At 38.6% G+C, this 21982-nt stretch overlaps 1 protein-coding gene and 1 pseudogene across 3 annotated transcripts in view; both read left to right on the top strand.

Annotated features, from left to right (window-relative positions):
• Positions 1-21982, top strand: part of Fyb1 (FYN binding protein 1) — a 151879-nt gene that overhangs the window by 61153 nt on the left and 68744 nt on the right. The window lies entirely within an intron of this gene.
• Positions 9565-12544, top strand: LOC114093488 (mitochondrial import receptor subunit TOM20 homolog; annotated as a pseudogene).

Raw genomic sequence — 21982 nt, 5'->3', positions numbered from 1 at the left:
TAGGCTTTGAAAATTTTATTTTCATATCTTTCTGCCTCATTTCTTCTTTTTCAGGTTAATATCCAGTTTCTTAAATCTTTTCCCAGATGTGCTTTCATCTTTCACCATCTGTCCAATATATTAGCTATTAAAATAATAATCATTTATTGAAGACTGGTCATACATCAGATATACTCCTCCCTTTTTATTTCTCCCAAGCTATTAAATGAAATTTTGTGAGGAAACTGAAACTCAAGAGAGGTTGTAGTGTAACTAACCATGGCTGATCCTCACATCCCTCCGACTCCATGGACTCTGTCCTCACTGCTTACCCCACCCCATGCTGAGATTCCTCTCCTGAAACACAGGACAGCAGGAGATAATCAAACACACACAATGATGCATAAAGGCTCCTTGTTTTCAGGCTGGGGTTGTGGCTCAGCGGTAGAGCACTCAGCTAGCACCTGCGAGGCTTTGGGTTCAATCCTCAGCACCACATAAAAATAAATAAATAAAGGTATTGTGTCCATCTACATCTAAAAAATAAATATAAAAAAGGCTCTTTGTTCTACTTCCTTTCTCTGACTTCTGGTTGAAATATTTATTATTATTATTATTATTATTATTATTATTATTATTAATACCAGTATAAACTTCATTAAAACAAAAAGAAATTTGCTTATCATTCTCTCATTTGGAGCACAGAAATAATACAAATTTTTGTCAATATCTTAGGTTTGTCCTCTACAAAAGTCTATTTACCCAGAAGGCAGTTGCTCCAAGAGTTTTCAGTGTAAAATTTTAATGCTATAGTAATAACTTCAACAAATTGAATAACCCTTGCCAGTAGACAAGCACTTAATGGAGACAAGCACTTGAATGGAGCTTTGACACACAATGAATGATATACAAAGCATCTTTCTTGCAGATCCATTAAGCTCACTCACTTGTAAACTGTAAGCTTAACTCTAACACTTTGCTTCCTGAACATGGAGCTAATAACTTTTTTCCAAGAACCATTTAAGATTATGAAAACCTAAACTTCTTAAAAAAACCTCCAAGATATCAAAATGTTCTCTGAACTCACTTTTCCTTTGGCTCTGTCTGGTTCCCAAGCCAGTGTTCAGGGTCTTCTTCCCAATACCCACACGATGACCCACGAACAAGGTTTGAATTCGTAAGAACCCAGGGACAGACTGTTGGTTTGCATGTAGGAGCTAGTAAAGACCTGGGAAATATTCAGTTCAATCCTTTTTCTAGTCTTGTTCTTGATACTGGAGAAAAACCAAGATCAATTCTTCTACATGTCAACTGTACAAATGATCTGTTAAGTATCTTGAGAGATACAGAGATAAGGCCAGGGCCCCAGAGAGCATTAACAAGGGGCTACAAGAATAGCATGCCCCCTCTCCACCTGTGTATGTGTCATTTCAACTAATCCAACTACAACAACTTGACATCAAAATAAGCTTGTGGTGGCCTGGGTTGTAGCTCAGCAAGGTCCTGGGTTCAATCCAACCCAAAAAAGAAATAAATAAAATAAAAATCTTAGGCTATTTTACCAGCATGTGGCAGACACTTCTAGAAGGTGGTGGAATTAGGCTATTTCTAGGAGTGGGTAAGATTTTCCTTCACAGATCCTGAAGCTATCATCTTTGTTTGTACCTTCATTCTTCTTTTATATGTACTATTTTATATGTAGCCTGACCTTATTAGATTGTGAAAACCTATCTTCAAAGCCCATATTGAAAACCTTAATGTCAGTGTGTGGCAATATTTTCCAAGTATTGCTTCTAGCCATTACAGGAAAAAGTGATTCTATGCTCAAATACCTTTTATAAATTTGGTGATAAGTGGTTTTCTTTATAGTGGGATTTCTCCAAGAATTAATGTACCACTGTGTGGTTGGAATCTAAGAACAGGGACATGAAGAGCAGAAATGAGGACTTTGTTTTAACGTCTCCCAGACTAGACTACTTCAGGACACTGAACACTGGAGGCAGAGCCCTCCAACGCACACACTGGAACTGGATGTCACTGTGCAGTGTGGTTCAGGTGGAGCTTGCCATAAGGCCCTCACCATGTAATTCTAGACTCTCATTCTCCAGTGGGCCTGGCATGCACATTGTGGCTAGTGTGCACTCTTAACTTTTAGCTCTAACTCAAACCCAGTTTGTTTCATTTGCCTTTCTTGATCCCTGGGAAAGCATTATTCCATAACACCTCTAGGTCTTCCATTTCAGGTTGAAACTTTTGGGAGCCACTTATCGTTAACCGGTTGGCAGTTCCCCTGGGTTTAATCCAAGAAGAGAAATGTCTCGGAAAGACTCTACTCTTGAACCACTCAAATCCCTGGTTGGATCTTACATGCTTTCCCTATGTCAGTCTTCTCTAAATTCCAAAGTTATCTCTTCTGCTCTTCTTAGATGAGTCTACTCCTCAGTCTAAACCCTCTACTCTTGAACAAACTGTTCACTGTTGTTTCACATCCCAACAACAACAACAACATCCCTTAGACTTTTATTTTTATATGTGCAGTTTCCTTATCATTTTGATAAGCAATCGACATGGTCTCTATTTTGAAATGCTGGCATTTAATTCAACTGTGGAGAAGTCTGGAGCCAACCTCAATTTCCCCTTTTGAAAATGATTTGCTTTTCTGCCTGGATTCTCAGAGAAATGTTTGTCTTTAAGGTTCAGAAACAGCCATAATATGTCTGTGTCGATCATTCTGTCATCATGACAGATGATGTTCCTCTTTGTTCTCAGGCTCTCGGGATTTTCTGTTCCATATGCATTAGGATCGCACTATTTCTTTTGATCTGGTACATGGATGACAAGCGCTTCTTCAAACTCTAATCCAATGTGATAAATTTATCTTCCTCTCAGAACTGCCTTTGAGTTCTGAGTGTTGCTCTGAATGCACTATGCTGCAGAGTGGATGCGAGCTGTGCTGGTCTGGAGTGAAGTCTTCAGTGGGGACCTGGATTTCTGTGCTCCATACCAAGGCATGGCCAGCCTCCTCGGTAGCTGACCTCCTTTCTGCTTCTGGTGTGATGTTGTTGGGGGTACTTAGGGCTTTTATTCTTGTGGATTTCCATTAACCTCCCCCTAGCTGCTCGCTCACCCCAGGTCCCATTCTCCAACCTGGGGCATAATAGAGAGAATTCACAGTTTGGTCTAGAATCACTGTCTTCCCCCCAGTAATACTTCTGGGCCCAGGGAGCAGGTGGGGATCTTAGCTTGCCTCCTCTAGCCCTAGAACCTTCTATTTCTTCCCTTATCCATATTTTTTTTATAGTTTATACATGAGGTTATTTTCTCTTTCTGTAGTGAGTTTGGGATATTTATCTTGTTTTGTTTTCACTATTTTTATTGGGGAATTTGAAGAAGGACATCCTGCACATCCCCTCCCTCATTATTTAATGCCGGCTAAGTACTTTTATAATTATAATCTAGGGATCAGCAACATTTCCTAAAAGAAATTCACCCCTTCAAAAGGCAGGCAGCAAGAGGGCAAAAAGGAAACTAACACAGACTGAGTGCCTGCCACGTGCCTTCCTTCATTCCAACTGTGCTCCCTGGTCAAGGACATTTAGATGACTACCTCAACCCTTCCCCATGTCTCCTACTCTGAGGCATGTTGTGGGCACATGGGCAAAGGTGAAGTAGGGGCCAGGATCCAGCTATCTGATGAGCACTGGACTCTGGTATTAGGGTCTGACCTTGGCTAGCCTGCAAAGGCCCTGGGAACAACTCTAGTTCAAGCCTTGGTGTAGGATGCAAATAGAATGTTGTATAGAGTGGAACCCTATGGTGCATGCCTGTAATCCCAGCTACTTGGGATGCCAAGAGAGGAAGATCTTGAATTCAAGGCCCTCCTGGATAATTTAATGAGACATTGTCTCAAAAACTTAGAAAATAAGAAGAAATACTGGATAGGAAAATGAGACAGGAAAAGAAGGGAGTTACCAGGGCACCTGGTTTGTGGGGAAAGCAAATTTCTTCTCTTTTGAGCCCTGGCCATTTTGTCATTAAATTATCCCTTGGAAGCCAGGTGGAGAAGCACTTGCTGTGATCCCAGCCACCCTGGAGGCTAAGGCAGGAGAATCACAAGTTAGAGGCCACCCTGGAAAACTTGGTGAGACTATCTCAAAATGAAAAATAAAAAGGACTGGGGGTGTAGCTCGGTGGTAGAGCATCACTGGGTTCAATTCCCAGTACTGGAAAGGCAGGGAGCAAAAGTCCCCGGGGCATATTTAAATTCTTAGTTCTTTGCATGGTACTCAATTTGACCTTCAAAATTTCTTCTCAGACACTAGCTATTCTCCTAATATTAATTTTAGTTCAACAATAATCCACATTTACCAATTAACTTACAGAGAAAATTTCCTTACAGTGAGATCCATCCTATTCATAAGAGAAACTATCACTTTCCTCAGCTCCAAGAACAGAAATTTTATAAAACACAGTTTCAGGGACACATGCCACAATTTTTCCTTGTTTTAAGAACTGTTCCCATGGTCAGGAGGGTAAAATTAATAAAGTTTAAGCAGCTTAAAAGATTCATGGAAATAGTGCCCAAAAAAGCTGGCATTATATCAACTTTAGTAGCATTTGTACATTATGAAGGATATGACCCTTTGTAACATAAATAAATGGTTTTATGATGACTGACTTACCTTCCAAGTGTGAAATGTACCATGAGACAATTTTTAGTGTACATCATATTTGATCAAAATTGTATAATCCTCAAAATAGTAAAAGCATTAAAATAAAATTATACCTTGCATAAGAAAGAAGAATGAAATGAAAATTTAATGATCAAATACAAATGCACATAAATGTAATAACAAAATACAAAAACTCTTCCTGATTTACCTTCAGTTGCTCTTGCACAAGTCAAATTTAAACACTGCCTGTGAAGATTGGACAAATATCCACATTTTGATCCCATCTACTCATTGGGCAGCTGAGGCTTTCCTTCTTACAATCTACTGAAGTCATTTTCAAGCCAAATCAAACAAAACTCCTTTTTTCAAGAATTACATTTCTAGAATATGTATGTGGCTTTATAGGCTCCTTTGTCTTTGCCTTGATCAAAACTATTTCTGATATGATGGATTCCTATGCTAAAAACTTGTCTTTGTGCATTTTTTTAAATTTTTAAAACAAAAGGATACTGACTTCTCTAAAGAATAACTCCAACTATTGGAAGAACAAAGTTATCCCTTGGGAACAGAAACCCAGCTACCTGTTTTAATAAAAGTACCTGGAAATTTCCTAGATTTTTAGAGAAGGCAAAATCATGATAATTATGGCATAGCTCTAAAATCCCAGGGGAACTATTTATAAACAAAATTATTCTTTCCTTCAGCATATGATAAATAATGAAGAGAAATAGATCCAAACATTGGAGAGTTTAACTGCTACAATATCCACTAGTAAATAGATGATAAAAAAAATTCTCTTCTGTTTTAATTGCCAACAAAGAAAAAAAGGTCATACTTCATTCTGTCTGGCATATCAAACGTTTTAAAAAAAAATCTAGATCACCTAATAGAAATAGATACTATCAAGAAAAAGTAACTGAAGATATGACATCTGGTTGTAGAAAAAAATGTGAACCAAAAACCATATGAGGTTTTTCTTTCCCCAAAGAAAGGAGCTGCATTGTCGATTCAGCTGTTTGTATTCATGACAACAGTTGGCATCTCCGCAGCTGCGCCACTGCACACCACAACGGCTTTTTCAGCGTTGGTCTTAGCAACTGAGCATGTGTTTTTCTACGGGGTGGAAGTAGGTCTGTGAAGGTAAGGAAAGGTACACACTACCCTTCTCATCTCTGTTCTTGGTTTCTTCAAATTCTCAACAATAAGATAGTCATCTGGTTTTCAAAACACTCTACGAGACAATATGACTAGTATAACCAGGTACTAAAAAGGAATCTATCAAAAAAAAAAAAAAAAAGCAAACAGCAAAGTCAGTAAATATCACAGACATCCAAACCAAATTTAATATTTGTTCAACTTATTCTGGAATAAAAGGTGTTCAACTATTAATAGGAAAGGAAAGAAACCTGGATTAGTGCCAAAAACAGTTTGCCTTAATGGCTTTACTGTCCTATAGTACCTCCTAGTTCTCTTGAAAATTGTCACCTGGAAGAAGCTGAGATGCCCCAAGTGCCCTCAGCTATTGAGATCTAGGCTGTGGCTTCTCCAGGACTTCTGCTTCTCCCTGCCCTCCAGACTTCAGCTTCAGGTTTACCTCAAGTGAACTAGAAGGCCAACAACACACACACACACACACACACACACAAACACAACCATGATTTTGCTCCTCGTTCATATTTCCAAAAATAGTTTTGTGCAGAAGGCAAGTCTGCAAGATATATTTCAATCATTCATGCTTCTATAAATAGAAAGACTTCTCCACCTGATGTGAGAGGTTTAGCAAGCAGGAAACCTTGCCCCTTGATAGAAATGGGCTTATTTGATTTCTCTGAAGCACTAAATTCTTAGTCCTCATGGGGAGAAATGAATTGTGTTCTGGCTGAGTGGCATGAAACTAACCCACCAGGTGACTACCATGGGAATCTTGCTTTCTCAATAAACCCTAAGTGACTATCTCAAGCTCTTCCTGTTGGAGCAGAATGTTAGCAAGTGAGGCAGCCAGTGCCACTAACCCTAGCAAATAACACTTCTTGCGACCACCACAAACATCTCTCTCTTCCGTTTACCTTTCTTCCTCTTTCTCTCTTTCCAAGATGTAATTCCTTTAAAAAAAATATTTTTTATTTATTCTACCATCATCACAAATCTCCTTTATTTGGGGCTAGTGAATCCCACTGCCCACTGGTTACTGATTTTTGCACTACAAAGAAACAGGTTACTAAGTTCTGTACTACTAAGAAAACACAGAGAATTGCAAGTGTCAATGTGATTTGGACATATAAAAGCTAAAACAGGAAATACAAAAGTTGTTTTATTGTGCTCCTTAAAATCAGTATAAAGTCAATTCTAGAGACCACCCCATATTTTACAGAAAAAAAATCTAATGCTGTGTGCGGGAGATCAATGAACAAGCAAGTGTCTCAGTTTCTCAAGGTCACTTCCAGCTTCCATCTCCCACCTCTTCTAGATTGGATGGGTTTGGGCCTGTCTCCTTGCCCCTTTGCTACCTCGCACTATTACCCAATCATGGTCTCAGCGATTTTCTTTTCTTGTCACTGTAGACCACTTATTGAAAGCAATTGTCCATAGGACAGATTTCAAGAAGGTTTCAAAAGCCAGAGGAGTTTATGTTGTATTGGGGCTGGAAGCTCAAAGGGGAATACTAGCAACTTCTGCTCTTCAAAGGCAGCTAATTATTTTGCAGTTCAGTCACCTGATTCTCCCTTATGGCTCATTCTCTTATTTCTTTGGTGCATTTTTCTCAGAATAGTTTAGCTGACTCTAGCTATAACCTTTAAACTCTGCATTGTCTTTCTTGCATATAAACAGAAGTTTCTTATCCAAAGCCCTTCTCCTCAGAAGGAGAAGGTGGGATGTGATGGCCAGGAGAGAAGTGGTTTTTATTTTACATTGCTATTGATAGTCTCTATGTTACTAGAAATGAACTGCAGATGAACCAAACATATGGAGGCAAATATATGTCCCAATAAAGCAGGAACTGAGTTATCCCAAATTAATGTTTCAAGTAATTTTATCTTTTTATCTATTTTCAAGAGCCTAATAACTAGAGATCTTTAAAAAATAAGAATGCTGGAAAGACTTTCCTCTACCAGACCTGGGATTTGAAAATTTTGAGGGTTTTTTCCTGAGTTAAAATATTCCAAGAATACCCAGCCAACCAATGTCTCTTACAAGTATTCCTGATCATTGTGAACGTTACATGGGTCTTTAAGGAGAAAGGTGGCCAAATTGGATTGAGGTTCTGACCAATAGTGTGTGTCTAAAGGAGTAGAAAATTTCAAAATTGAAACTTAGTCCTTCAAAGACTTTCCAACTTCAAATTGCATTAAGAATGTTACCAAAATTCCTAGTTCAAGATTTCTGGGCTGGAACCTAGGAATTGGACGAGTTATCAAGCTTCTCAGATGATTATAATGCAGTTGTTCCTGGATCACATTTAAAAAATAGTGTCATCAACAGTGGGAGGACGGAGGTGAGAGGATGGGGAGAGGAAAAGTTTCTAAGCTCTGGGTATTTTTCTCAGCACAAAAGAAATGACAAAATAAAACTGAGACAGGATACCAGAAGTTAGGGATTACATCAAAACATGCAAATGAGTGACTAATCTGTTTAAGCAAGCAGGTAGGACCCCATGCTAGGTCTTCAACATTTGCTTGCTTAGGGAAAGTGCAAAGGTGCTATTCAAATATCTGACATCTAGGGTGGCATGGCTCTGACCATTGTGTTGTTTGAACACCAGTGTCCTGAAAATCCTTTGTTGTGTTGGGCATTAACCCTTTGGTTGCTGGATTACAAAGAGGTCCAGGCATCCCTGAGGGATGTCTGCAACCCTTGTGGGGCTGCAGCACTCCACTGTTTGAAAAATTGGCAATTAAATTGTAGATGCCAACTGACTGTCAGCCTGGAAGAGCAGAGCAGCATGCCACCACAGAACACCTGTAATCAAGGACTCTTGTTACTTTCCTGGTTATTCCTCTCTTCCCTTTTCTGTTCTCTAGCCCTTGTCTTTTTTCTCCTTCTTCCCTGCCTGAAATTGACCTGAAAGTTTTTCCTGCACAGTGTTTTTCCCATGGCCCATATAATTTCTATTAATTAAATTAAAAAAAAATATTTAGCACTACTGGTGGTATTCAAGACAAAGAAGAAAATGGAAGTGAAAGATAAAGAGCCTTTGAAAAATCTCAACAACTAACTACACGTCACTGTAAGGGCTACAGCTATGTTGATAGAAGCCATAATGACAGCAGAGCCCAGAGCCCTGTCCAAGGAGACCCTGCTTTTTCCTTGGGCAGGTCTCCATGCTTGTGATAGCCCTTCCCACCCACCCAAATTGGCCAGGGAGGCTAGGGGATGAGAGAAACTAAAATCACTGGGGTGTTTTATGCATCAGATCTGATTGGTGCCCCAACTAGACTTGCTCAGTTATTCTACTATCTATATAGATAACTCATCTTTTGGTAACAATATTCATCTTATTAGCTAGTGAATTTTAGCCTACTAAGTACCTAATAGTTAAAATAGGCTTATGTTCATATTATATTTAAAAGAAATTAGGCCACTGCAAAAGAAAGCCAGGCAGTTGTTCTAAAACAAAGGATGAGTTCTCTTATAATACATTTTTAGTCAGATCTTCAAAGAAGTATGAATTTAAAGAAAGGCACTCTCATATTTTGAGGTTGTAGACAGATCCTTGTGTTTGTTAACCTAATGATAAAAGGAAGGGATGGCTGTGGCACTGATAAAAACTTTTTTTCCCCCCAAACTTGTCACTGTATTTTTGTAAGCTGGAAACATTTAGCTTGCCGTGAAGTTGATAGAAGAATTTGCAGACAGTGCTTTGAATACTTAGTGATCTACGATAAGTGAGGCATAGAAGACAGGAGCACTTTTTTTTTTTTTTAATTTTGAAAAACGCAGGAGCTTTCACAATTATTTTTCATCGAGGAGAGATAAGAGCAGATTCTTTATTGCCAGAGGCACCTGGGTTCAGTACAAGATGGGTGACTTGCTGTGGTTTCCCAAGGAAGGTTCTTCCCTTTTTAAGTCTCAGTTTCCTCATCTGTTAATGGAGATAAGAAGTCTCTATGTTATAGGGTTATTGCAATGATTAAAAGGACATTTAGGACAAGTGTTTAGCACAGTTCCTGGTACACCATAAAGATTCAAATCAATGACAGAAATTTAATCATATTTTGGGGGGAGAAAAACAGATAAGGTTCAAATACAGGCCCCAATTGCAAAATAGATGAACAATAGCTAGTAGTCATCAGCAGCTGCTATAGCTATCAATCAATACTAGTAAAAATATCATCCAGTTGTGGAAGATGTTAAATCACATTGTTTCATTTAAATGCAACATAAAAAATGTTTTATTGGACGGGCAGCGAGGCTCGTTCCAGTGCTCGCGGTGGCTTCGCCGCACTGAGGGAAGATGGTGGGCCCGGAGCAGCGCCATCGCCGCCGGCCTGTGTGGGGCGCTCTTCATCGGCTACTGCATCTACTTCGATCACAAAAGGCCTGTAACCCCAACTTCAAGAACAGGCTTCTTCGGGAACGAAGAAAGAAACAGAAGCTTGCCAAGGAGAGAGCTGGGCTTTCCAAGTTACCGGACCTTAAAGATGCTGAAGCTGTTCAGAAGTTCTTCCTTGAAGAAATACAACTTGGTGAAGAGCTGCTAGCTCAAGGTGATGTGAGAAAGGAGTGGACCATCTGACAAATGCAATTGCTGTTTGTGGACAGCCACCGCAGTTGCTGCAAGTGTTACAGCAAACTCTTCCACCACCAGTGTTCCAGATGCTTCTGACTAAGCTCCCAACAATTAGAGAACTGTGAGTGCTCAGAGCTTGGCTGAAGATGATGTGGAATGAGAAACAAACGTCAACATAATAAAATCTCAGATAAAAAATGTTAAAAATTCTTAACTTGGAAGATGAGCAGCTCTGGAGGAATAAGGGCAAATGTGTTTGTTATAGACTGTCCTACATTGAAGTCTACCCAAGTTATTGTTGGCTTTGTGTAGATCCATTCATTTGTTTTATTTATTTTTCCTAGTGAAAAATGTATTTTGATAGAGCTTTTCATCTTATAAATACACTATAAATTACCAAAATATCACAGATTTTATGTATTCCTAAGACATGCAGTTAAAGTGTATGCTAGTTCTCAGTTTTAAAAGTTAGGCAAAAAAGTGTGAAGAGTGCACATTTTTTAAGCTAGTACATTTTACTATAAATCAGAAAATTGGATTGAAACTTTATTGTTTGTGAAAATGAAACATTAAATCTTTGAGAGGTGTGCTACTGTGCTGTGTTAACTTTACCTCCTCCCTGTGTATTGGTCCTAAAATCTTTTATTTAAATCAGTGGGCTTCTGTGTTCTGGGTATTATATCCTTATTTTAAGTATATGGGGTTGCAGGTGGCAACAGGAGTTAGATCTGTGTGCACCTGGTGTCGCCACATGAGCTTTGCCAGTACATGTCTGCTCACTTTCCTCATTCATAGGAGAGACTGGTCTGCTGATCCCTCAAGGGTCTCTTTCAGTTTGCAATTCACCTGAGTGTATTTGTGCAGCCACGCCTTGCATTTTTAAAAAATATTCTGAATTTTGCATGCTTGCCTAAATTAGTATTTCTGAATTGATCTTTTCTAAATGGTATGACTGTCTTCATTTTCACTGAGACTAAATAGTTTTGTAGTGACAAATTCAGATTAATTTTGTGTAAACTAATCTGAAATTTAACCTTTTAAGTAACTGGGATGATCTGCTTGTAAGATGATTCCATTTTTGCTTTTATCTTCAGTGTACCTCCTTAATTCTTCAGCTTGATTGTCTTGTGTGGTGAATGAAGTGTGATCTTGTGACTAAAGATTTGGGAAGATTGGGGCTGGTGGGACCTTTTATTTTCAAATAGTGGCATATTATCTGAGTCACGGACTCCATTTCAGAACTGAGAATAAATAAAGATCCTTGGTACTTAATGGCAAAAAAAAAAAATTATTATCATACCGGCTTGATCTTCTTATGTGCAGTATCTTTTTGCATCTCCCCTGCCCCACATCTCTGTTTCCTTTCATATCAGTTCTTCTATTTGTTAACTTCAGAGTTCTCTTTTCTTGTGTTGCCTATTTAGTACTTGGAGATTCTTGGTTTTGTGTGCAGGTTTGTAGGTGGAGTCAATGAGATTGTCTGCCATTTCTATTTTTTCAGCTGGGTTGGGGGAAAAGCCAATTTAGTGAAGCCAGAGATTGGTGAGGTGCTTGGGTGGCTCATCTTCAACACAGTTGCTCCCCTTTGCTCCTGGACATTGCAGGCAGCAGAGCTCTACTCAAGCTTCACCCTCCCAAGGGCTCAGTCAATGTGCTCAGTATTTATTTCTATTGTGTGGCACTCAAAGACCCAGCTGTCTCTGCTCAAGTGATCACCCAAGGCCACTTCTGGCTCCCAGAATTCTCAATCCCTGAATGTGGAGCACTCTCAGGGTGGCTCCCACTTTGATGGTCCTCTCTCCTGTGCTCTCTTGAGCTTTTGTTTCCTTTTTGATCTGATCTCTCTTCAAACCTGCCTTTTATGGATCCCTCATGGTTTCCGGCCTTCTGTGGGTTTACTTTCTTTTTTTCCCAGTTTAATTATATTTCCTTTTATGTTGTTTTAGTCAGTTACATTTTCTATCCTTTCTAGAAGTTGAGGGTGAGCACAGCTTAGCCTATCATCTTGACCAGGATTAATCAGGTATCTCAAGGGTAAATGATTAGTAGAACATTTAACTGTTGTGAAGCATTAACAGCAGGGAAATACTTAATGGGTTACATTAAAAGAATCATTGAAGTTTGGGTTTGAACAATGGGAAAGAGTGAAAATTTTTTGACAGGATATATACACCAATGTAAAGTTTCCACTTAGTAATGATAAATAAAACAATCATCCAAAAGAAAGCCAATTTTGTATCTGGAGTCTTCACTGAAACTATATTACAGGAAAAACTGACTTTGCTTAATGAGTGGCTTTTCTAATCCTCTAGAACTTACAAGATCTAAAGGAAGAGCTTTGAGAAACGTGTCCTTCAAAGGTCATAAATTAATTATTTGGAATTTTTAAAGTTAAATAGTATCCAGCAAAGGATTTTGACTTAGACTCCAGACTTATAAATTCTAATCTTATGTAAGTTGAAATCAAAGTTAACTAATGTGGGTCTAACTTGGTTTTTTTAATATTTATTTTTTAGGTGTAGTCAGTTGGACACAATACTTATTTTACTTATTTATTTTTATGTGGTGCTAAGGATCCAACCCAGGGGCCTGGCACATGCTAGGTGAGCACTCTACCACTGAGCTACAACCCCAGCCTCTGTTTTTTTTTTATTTATAGTACTTTACACTTAAAGGAAAAATGAATATATAGTAGTGTTCAAAGATGTCCAAGGGATAGAGATTAATTAATACTTCACAGTAAAATGCATATACTTTGTGTACAGTTTTTAAAGTAGGTCAAAACAGGTTCTTTATCAACTTTTGTTTTTGACAGAAGCACTAGTTTTAAAACATATAACCAGCAAGAATTTTTCTATTATACTATTAAAAAGAAATTTGGGGGGAAAGGGTCAATCAACAAAAAATACAATTACTGAAGAGATTTTTTGTTTAAGTCACACCAGCAAATTAATGGAAGTTACTTCAGCATCTTGATTCAACAAAGAATTTTAAAATACAAGTACTGTTTTCAATGGCAGAAGCACATTTGGTAACATATTCTAGGAATAAAAAATCAGTCTTTCCTTCAACAGACCAATCATCCAATGTAGGAATTCTTAGGGAATTTTCTAGAAAAGGCAAGAAAGTTAATCTTTTTTATAGTCTGGGTCACCCAACAGTTACAGATTTTCATGTCTAAGCTCATCAAATAACCTATATAACTGTTTTTAAAATTTCATATTATAATATTTTTAAATGGTTTAAACAGTCAACAATGTTATTGTTCTGTTAAGATAAATATACCTCTTTGTAGAAAAAAAAAAGCACATCAAACACATTTTTTGGTTAAAGTAATTGAATTGCTTATTATTTTAAGTTTAATTCTATCCTAAGCACAATATTGCAAAATGTTTCATACTTCATTGAAAAGTTGGTTGAATTATAATTCACCTCAGAAACTTGGACCACTGTCTGCTTTAGATAGTTTGTTTTGAAAATATAATTACATTTTCTGGTGTGGTCATAGAATTCACCTAGAAAATCAATTTTTAATAATTTAGCATTCTTCCTCAAAATCAAAAATTGCCTTTTCTTCTAAGGTATTAAATAGGACTGAGTTTGCCCATCATCTCAAAATATCTTACCTGATACATTTTATAACATTTCCTTTTGACCCATGGCTCCTCGAGGCAACATTTCTCCCAGTGTGAACTGTGAACCGTCTTCATTAGTCTCCTACCCCCACTTCATCCCTACCTCCTCCCCTCCCTGAATGAAAGCTCTTTTGCTAGTGATCTCCAACTTCCCCCAGAGGTTCTTACGCACACGTATGATTAAATTTTTTTAAATCCAACTAGCCCTTCTTTAAATGGCAAGTGCTTTTTAATTTTTTTTATAATATCCAGAACAGCTTGTTTTCTATAAACTTATTTGCCTGAGGAACATGTTGGACAGAGTAGGAATGAAAGGGTAGTGAAACCAAGGAAAAGTCATCCCGAAAGCCAGGAAGTTGGTATGAATCATTGTAGAACATCTTGTTCTAGGTTCTGTGCTGCCTTAAGTGCTAGGAGATCTGATGTTTGGCAGTCTACTTGCGAAGAAGTATTGCAGATTCACTGGACAGTATGCAATCTCCCATTGTGCTAGGAATTCCTCCAATTCTTCTGCAGGAGGTGAGTGCCCTGAGGATAGGTGCAACAAGTGCAGTGCAAGCAGGGATATCCTCTGCTTGTTACAATTGTGACTCAAGACACTTTGCATGCAGCCACTCCTGGACTAAGGTCTAAATGTACCTAAAAACAAAACCAAGACCAAGACCACAATGGGAGACATAGAGACCTCTGAGGACAAGCTCCGTCAACTTTGCTTGCTTATACCTGCTGCTTGTTTCCATTTTCCTAAGGAAACAATTCTGCCCTCAACAACTACTGAGGATGATAAGATGTTCCTGAAACAACTGAAAAAAAAATAGTAATTTTCCTTAATTAACGCTTTATGTTAAACAAAGATAGACCTCAGGCATAAATAAAAATCCTTCATTTGTATTGCTCAGAAGCACCTGTATAGTGGCTCTGGGAGCTTTCTCAAATCTTGTATAACCACATTGCCATGGTAGATGATATTTGACATGCACATTAATGCTATCTGTACTTGCCACCTGCATTCCATTCATACCAGCATTATTTAAGGAACAGTAGGAAGTAGAGTGCAGTTGCAATGAAAAGAAAATAAAAACAGTACAAGATGATTCTGGAGAGGTAGGCAGAGGGCAACTTTAATAAGCCATGTTAAGAACCTGAGACTTTAACCTAATCGTGGGGTGAGCTGATCAGATTTGGTTTTAGAGAAGAACTGCTCTAGCAACAGTATACGTATTTAGGATACCAGTGTGTGATTTTAGTCATGAAAGATAAGTTCTAGAGTTCCGCTGAACAATATCATGCCTAAAGTCAACCATACTGTCTCATATTCTTACTGTCAAGGGGGTATATTTCATGCTAAGTCTTATTCCACAATAAAAAATAAGTAGGAGGCCAAAAGAAGGAATAACTCAGGTTAAGGTTTGAACTAGGGAGGTGTCATTAGAGATGGAAAAATACAATGAATTTGAGAGATGCTTATGTTAGAAATTGGTGGATTGATCACGTGGATGAGAATGAGGAGATTTCAAGGGTGACTCCCAAGATTCTGATTTGAGCAATGATTATAGGTTTTGAGAGAATAACCAGGATTCAGGGAGGATTGAGATTTTTATTTTTCATTCTGGGGAGTCTTTGAGATGCCTTTAAGATGTCAAATAGGCAGGGAATAGAAGGGTCTGAAGCTCATAGGAGGTTCAATTCTCTCTGCACATGGTTGATACTCTAGCCTGCCTGTTGGGACCCAAAGCTTTTCTGAGTTTTTGTACTTCTATCTGTCTGAAACAATATTATCTCGAGTTGTGCAGCCAACATGGTGTCTACCAGCTACACTGATTATGTAAATTTAAATTAACCAAACAAAATTTAAAATCAGCTTCTCAGTCATACTAGCCAAATTTTAAATGTTCAGTAGCCACATGTGGCTAATGGCTATAGCATAGAATGTACAAATATTGAGCATTTCCATCATCCCAGAACCTTCTATTAGACATCACTGATATAATGACCTCTTACTACCTCAGTTCCTACATCTCTAAACTGAATAAACATTTCCCATAATGTCATATGTATTACATTTTGTATGGTGTTAGCTATTTCTGCAGCCAAACCCCTGTGTATTGTGAGTTCCATGCAAACAAGGACCGTACCCTACTCATCCCCAAGGTTTTCCTCAGGCCCACCAGAACACCCTTGCACAAATTGCATGGCAAGCATTGGTTGAATGAATGGGCATGTGACAGATTGAGTGAGCCAATACTTAAATTTCTGTTCCAGAAATATATGGAAAAATACACACACACACACACACACACACACACACACACCAGGGATTGCACCCAAGGGTGCTTAACCACTGAGCCACATCCCCAGACCTATTTTGTATTTAATTAGAGACAGGGTTTCAATGAGTTACTTAGGGCCTTGCCAAGTTGCTGAGGCTGGCTTTGAACTTGTGATCCTCCTGCCTCAGCCTCCCAAGCTGCTGGGATTACAGCACAAGCCACCATGCCCACCATATATTCTCTTAGATTTATACTGACCTAATAGTTAACAAAAACTGAAAATGTAGAGTAATATAATTCAAACATGGCAGCTTCAGTAAAAGGATTTTTTACAAAATTATAACAAAGATTACAGGCAGAAAAGGTAGGAAGCATACAGGATCCTTTCTAGTTGCCCTCTATCCCTATTGCGCTTGGTTTTAGCTAGCCCAGCTTCAGTGGGAAATGCCTAATACCTTTCGCCACTTTGTGGAGACAGTAGCAGTAAGAGCAACCGCAGTTATTATGTCTCTGTTTCCATCTCTTCTTCCCCTAAACAGCCAAGACTGGGGCTGGATAACCATAGTGATGGTGAGAGTTCTGCTCTCATGGTCGTCCTGAGCTAGTCAATTTCCCAGTAGGGGCTTCCCTGAGAATCCTGCCCAGCACTCAACTGCACATGCTCATCACAGTATTGCTTCAAGGGATCCCTCCTAACACATAAGGATGAGAGGAATGGGATAGGAATGAAGTGTTGGGGGAGGGCACTGGCACAACGAGGCCAAAGAAGCACAGCTCTAGTAGAAACACCCTCCTCTCATTTCTTCCAGCAGCAATTTACCTGTTTATGCACTAAGAAGGAGGAAACTGTAGGTGATGAATAATTATTTTGGACATGGAAATCCATTGAAGAATAGTATAGTTATGTTTAGCAACAAATAAGTATTAAGTACCAACCAGGTGCTTAGGTACTGAGCTAGACCCTAGGGAGCCAACAGAGATAGGACAGTGGGTCTATACTCTCCTGTAGTGTACCATCTAATGGGATCCATGGACAAACAAATGAACACTTAACTATCATGTCATTAGTGCTAACATAAGAAGAATACAAGGGTCTCCCTGCTTGGAGACTTAAATAGTCTAGGTGAGTTGGGGAGGGGAGGTTCCCTGTTGGAAATAACACCTAAACTGAGTCCTGAAGATACCAAGCAAGCAAGGGAAGAGGGCACAAGTTGTGGAGAGGAACTGGGGGAGCTGACGTCACTTGCAGATGCCTGGGTAACAATGAGAGCTTGGCAGTGCCCTGCAGTGAACTCTTCAGTAACCTAGAGGCTTGGCAGGAGAAGCAGTGAGTCTTGAGAAGTAAAAAGTTGCTAAAAAAGATAAACCCTATTATGTATGTATTCCCTGGCTCCTAGAAATGGAAAAGAAGATCACGTCTTCTTTACATTTTTTCTACTGTTTCCCATGTTTCTTGCTCCCACATTGGAATCCTGACCAAGTCAGCTACCCCATGGGAGAGTATACTCAGTCGAATGAGCAAGTTTTAGAACCAGATTATCTGGGTTCGAATCCCAGCTCTACCCTGAGTAGCTGACAGATGTGGGGTAAGTTAAGAATTTGCATCAGTTCACCTGCAAATGAGAACAATAGTGCTGCCCATCTCACAAAGTTGTTGAGAGAGTAAATGAACATTTCCATAGCAGAACTCTTAGAACAGTGCCTGACATATTAAGCACTCTACAAAGGTTATTTGTTTTTACTATGGGATTGAAAAAAATGCTATTCTAGCTAGTGTGAGAATAGCATTTACCTTACATTTATATGAAAGGGACACTGCATATGAACTATTCTGTGACCCATGCTCTGAAAGCCAGGTATAGGATGAAGATTTTAAAGCTTAGCAAATTTTCTGTGTGTTCTTTAGATGAGTTGTTTCCCAAAATAAAAGAATCATTAAATTATGGGAAAATTATCAGAAAACAATTGCAATACTTTTGAAGATTTGGAAGGAAGAAACCTGTTGTTATACACCTACTAGTAATTGCCCAGGTAACATCTCTTTTAAAAAAGTTTTAAATGAACATCAGTTATTATTAGAAACATAGCAGAAGAGCTCCTGTATTTTTTTAATTTTCATGCAATTAAAATAAATACATAAAAACCTAAGCGTTGCTCCCATTTTTGTACTATATTTGGAAAATCTATCACTCCTTTTCTTCTTTTGTCCCCACATCATATCATAGTCTGTTCTGGTTCTCTCCATTTTGCAATGAAGATGGTGAAGTTTAGAGGTTAAATAATTTACTAATTTACTCAGTTATGTCACAACAAGTAAGAAATACAGCCAAAATTGAACTCTGGGCCTTTTTAAAACTTTTTTTTTTTGGGGGGGGGGGGGGGCAAGGGATATCTGAAATTGCACTCTACCACTGAGCCCTCCCCACAATCCAACCCCAGGCCTTTTGACTGTAGAGTCTGAGTTTTTGTTTTATCTGAGCTTTATAAAAACCTCATTCCCCCTAAATTGCTCAAAACACTATAAAGCAACAGCACACATGCAATTAATTTTTGGTTCTTAACTCAGTATTTCCTGTCTATTAAAAATTTTGCAGGTCTGGATATGGTGTTGCACACCTGTAATCACAGTGACTCAGGAGGCTGAGGCAGGGGGATCATAGGTTCAAATTCACCCTCAGTAATTTTGTGAGGCCCTATCCCAAATAAAAAGGAAAAAGGGCTGATGATGTAGTGCTCATGGGTTCAATCCCCAGTACCAAAAAGAAAAGAGAAAAAAAAGCAGGGGTTAGGGAAGTTCTTCAAAAGATTTATGCACACAAATGTGACAGAAGGAAAAGTGATTTGAATATATTTGGAAGATTCTGTGTTAAGAAAAGTTAAATTAGTTTTTTTTATTCTAATTTGTTATGTATGACACCAGAATGCATTGCAAATCATATTACACATAGAGCACAATTTTTCATATCTTGGGTTGTACACAAAATAGAGTCACACCATTCATGTCTTCATACATATACTTTAGGGTAATGATATCCATCTCATTCCACCATCTTTCCTACCCCCATGCCCCCATCCCCTCCCTACCCTTTGCTCTATATAAAGTTCATCTAATCCATCCATGCCCCCCACACACAACCCCATTATTAATCAGCATCCTTTTATCAGAGAAAACATTCGGCACTTGTTTTTTTTTTTTGTGATTGGCTAACTTCGCTTAGCATTATATTATCCAACTCCCTCCATTTACCTGCAAATGCCATGATTTTATTCTCTTTTAATGCTGAATAGTATTCCATTGTGTATATATACCCCATTTTCATTATCCATTCATCAACTGAAGGGCATCTAGATTTGTTCCACAGTTGAGCTATTGTGAATTGTGTTGCTATAAACATTGATGTGGGTATGTCCCTGTAGTATGCTGTTTTTAAGTCCTTTGGGTATAGACCAAGGAGTGGAATAGCTGGGTCAAATGGTGGATCCACTTTTATTATAAAGTCTTTAGATACTAATGAGTACTGTGAATATGAAAGCTATTTTCAAATCCTATTTGACCACAGAACATTTTTTTTTTCTCTCAACATATCTCAGTAGAACCAGAATTCTCAGGAACTAACCTTAGGGGAAAAGGTACATGAGATAAATGCAAAATAACAAATAATACTTACATTTCAAATGTTCAAGGGAAAAAATATTTCACATTTACTAACAAAGTTGTTTTACTGTACAGAGCAGAGACAGCATAAAAAGGAACTTGAAGTTATTGTTGTAAATCTCAATTTGCTTGAGATGGGGAAGCTGAGTGAGAACAGCTTTGCAAAAAATATGTCACCAGTAAAGTAGGAAGTGGGTATTCTTGCAGCTTCTAACAGCTTCAGCAACTTTTATTGTTCAGAGCTGGAGCTGCAAGATACTTTATCTTGTAAAGCTCACGCGTGCACTTACAACATCAAGGACATAAAAGACCCAGTGAAAACCATTTTGTATTTTGATGCTGCCCTTTTATATATAAAATTTGAAGTTCCAAATCTTGAAGTAAAGCAATTGCAAAGTTTGAAAAATGCACTGGGAAAGAATAGTCTTGCATTCTAAATGACTTCTGAATTCCACAAAAACAGCAATTTGAAAACTAAAAAAGACATAGAGAATCTAATCAACCCTCCATTATTAAATTGGACAATGCTATTGGGTTCAATATCAAGAGATTCAATTCTAGACTAGACTGTATGGTCTTCAGGAGATCTTGGACAAGTAACTTCTTTGACCATCTTCTCATTTGGGGACCACCCCCAAGGTGACTTCTATCTCTTAAGATCTGTGAATTAAAAGGAACAGGTAGGCTACAGACCTCCTTGGTTTGTTAATTCCCCCCAAGGAAATAGGGGCCTCCTAAGGTAACAAAAGCACAATAGTAAAAAGGCAGCAACAAAAACAATCAACTTTGGAGGTTAGCCACAGCCCTCAGGAAACCAGATAGGTGTCTTGCCTCCCACCTGCAAGGCCCTGTGTAATGTTACTAAACTCAAGATGGTCTGAAATAGTAAGTACAGACTGTAAATGCTGGAAATAATGACAGCCATCAAAAACTGATATTCCACTGGTGCCAGGGCAATGGTTCCTCAGACAGGCTACATCTTTCAAAGTCAGAAACACCACATATGCCGGCACAAGGATCCTGCCTTCCTCCCACGTGTGCATAATGCCTGATTGAATTTGAAACCACCCAGTCTCTGGAAAAGAGGCTGGCCTCTTGCTTTTCTGACTTCACTCCTGCCTCTCATTACCCATGCATCATTTCTTTTAGCTGCTTGCACCATCTTGATGAAAATGGGCTTGGGAAGCCAAACCAAAAGACTAACACCTGAAATGACTTGAATCAGAAAACCAGGAAGTTGCGTTGCTATTTTTGATTTAACCTTAACGAAAAGCCTCGTTTTCGAAAAACTTTATGTTCTAATTGTTGTTTTTTCCCCACATTTTATGGCTGTGTTGAGAAATGGTTTGTTTCACTCTAAACACTGGCACTTTTAAAGTAAAGCTGCTTGTGATGATCAGTGCCAAATGAAGACGGGTCATACTATCATCCGAAGTTGTAGGTTCTCAAATGTTCACTTATTTTAAAGTTTAGATTTGCTTTTGTGAATGTTGATCATAGGAGTAGCAGGTGCTCTTAGAAGATATAAAAATGACTTGGGATTCTTTGAAGATAATTGTGAAGAGTCCACTGTAGGCAGCAGGACGAGTTCTTGTAGAAGTAATGGGGTATTTGAAGAAGATTCATCTGTCCTTTGTACCTGCCCCTGGAGCATTTCACGCCTCTGGATCTCACCTAAAAAATGAGTTATGCAGTGTCCTAAAATGCCATTGGCACTGTAGGACTCAATATTCCTCATGGGTCAGAGCTCTCTTTTATAGGAATTTGAGGGACCCCAAACCTCTAGCCATTAAAAAGCCAGTAGCACTCACACCCAATGTGACAACTAAAAAACAATCTCTTTGCTTCTATAGCCACAAACAATTCCAGATACTTCTTTAGGAGCTGGTACTACCCTATTCCCATTTGGAACCACTAGCAGGTGAATTTTTTCTTTCTTTATTTTTATGTGGTACTGAGGATCGAATCCAGTGCCTCATACATGTGAGGCTGATGCTCTACCACTGAGCTACAGCCCCAGCCCTAGCAGGCAAATTCTGAGA

This window comes from Marmota flaviventris, chromosome 5, assembly GCF_047511675.1.
Source record: "Marmota flaviventris isolate mMarFla1 chromosome 5, mMarFla1.hap1, whole genome shotgun sequence".
NCBI classification, from domain to species: Eukaryota; Metazoa; Chordata; class Mammalia; order Rodentia; family Sciuridae; genus Marmota; species Marmota flaviventris.
This window is presented reverse-complemented; position numbering and strand designations above follow the sequence as displayed.